Below are 2,095 nucleotides of genomic sequence, written 5' to 3'. Positions count from 1 at the left end.
AAGCAGTGGTATCAACGCAGAGTACTAATAAAAATAATTTTTAAATAAAATTTTATAAAATTGAAATTATTGATTTTATATTTTAAATAAGAAATTTTTAATATATTTTATTTAGTTTTAGTAATGATATTAAAATAATTATTTTAAATTATAATTTAAGGTAATGTAAATGAATGGTATTTATGTATAAAATAGTAAATTTTATTTATCGTACATTTTGTATCAGGATTTATTAAATAAAGAGTTTATAAATAAAATTTTTCGATATAAAAAGAGTTAAATATAAATAAAGGTTAATGTTAAATAATTATTTTAAATTTTCATTTAGTGAAGAAATGTTATTCGATTTTTTTGTTATCTAGTTTTTTTTCATATAAATTTAATTTAAATATAAATTGTTAATTATAATTAATTATTAATAAATTAATTAAATATAAAAATTTATATTAGAAATTTACGGGATAATCTGTGAGTTAGTTTAAATGAATGTATATTAAATAAATTAAATTGTAAGTAGTACAAATATTTTATAATTTAAAATTTTTTGAAAAAATTTAATAATTTATATTTATTATTGATTATTAATTATATTAATTAAAAATAAATTTATTTATAAATTTTAATAATTTGAATTAAATTTAAAAATTTAATTAATTAAAAAAATATTTATAATTAAAAAAATTATTGATTAATTATGATAAAATTAATATAAATATTCTTAGTAAAAATAAATAACTTATTTATATGAATATAATAAATTTATTAGAGAAATTAGGCAAAAATTATATTAATTATTAATAGATTCATTAGACGCGAATGACCCAGGAAAAGACGTCGCGATTCTCGCCAGCTTAATCCCTTTAATAATCGTCAGCTTATTAATTTTAAAATTCTAATGCATCAATCCTTGTAGCGGAGATCATATAGAACAATGTCTTTCTTGAATAATATCGATATCTTTAACGGTAATCGAAATCAAAGCGAATAATGTATCTGACGCAAATGATTTCGGCAAAAGCGTCGCGATTTCGGCAAAAGCGTCGCGATTTCGGCTCGCTTTATCGCTTTAATAATCGTCATATTATTAATTTTATAAATCTAATGCGTCAATTCTTGTAGCGGAGATCATGTAGAATAATGTCTTTCTTGAATAATATCGATATCTTTAACGGTAATCGAAATTAAAGCGAATAATGTATCTGACGCAAATGATTTCGGCAAAAGCGTCGCGATTTCACCTCGCTTTATCGCTTTAATAATCGTCATCTTATTAATTTTATAAATCTAATGCGTCAATCCATGTAGCGGAGATCATGTAGAACAATGTATTTCTTGAATAATATCGATATTTTTAACGGTAGACGAGATGTAAGCGAAGAATATGTTAGACGTGAAGAATTTTCTATAATTTATCTCTTTGCTACCTCTTTGTTACCTCTTTGCTTATCGTGTTATCCTGATACTTTTGCGGATTTTGAAGCATTAAATATTCCGCTTTCTATAAGTGACCTCTTTGCTACCTCTTTGCTCATCGTGTTATCCTGATACTTTTGCGGATTTTGAAGCATTAAATTTCCCGTTTTCTATAATTTAACTCTGTGCGACAATATACTCTCTCTTTCTCTATCTCTTTGGCATATAATATAATTATATATATATATATATATATATATATATATATATATATATACACGTACGTGTATTAAATTTTAATAAAGTTTTATGATAAAGTTTAAAATAAAAAAGTCATAATTGTTAAAAAATAAATTATTAATTATTAAGAAAAAATTAATATTAATATAAAGACGCTATAACTTGAATAATATAATATAAAAAAATGATTTTTTTATTAATTAATTTTATACATAAGTGACAAATAAATAAGAAATTATTGATTTCTATAAAAAATCATATTATAAATAAGTTAGAAACAAATAAAGTAATTAAAGCAAAATTAATTAAATTTAAAACAATAAAAAATTTATTAAATAAATTAAAAAAAAATAAAAATAAATATTATAATGTTAATAATTTTAATAATTAAAAATTTTATTATAAAATTATAAAAAATTAAAAAGATTTTAGTTTAATTTAA

Source organism: Polyergus mexicanus, unplaced genomic scaffold, assembly GCF_030449975.1.
Source record: "Polyergus mexicanus isolate NDT 795.1 unplaced genomic scaffold, iyPolMexi1.0 SCAF_22, whole genome shotgun sequence".
NCBI lineage: Eukaryota > Metazoa > Arthropoda > Insecta > Hymenoptera > Formicidae > Polyergus > Polyergus mexicanus.
The sequence above is the reverse complement of the archived record's forward strand: the minus strand, read 5'-3'. Positions refer to the sequence as shown.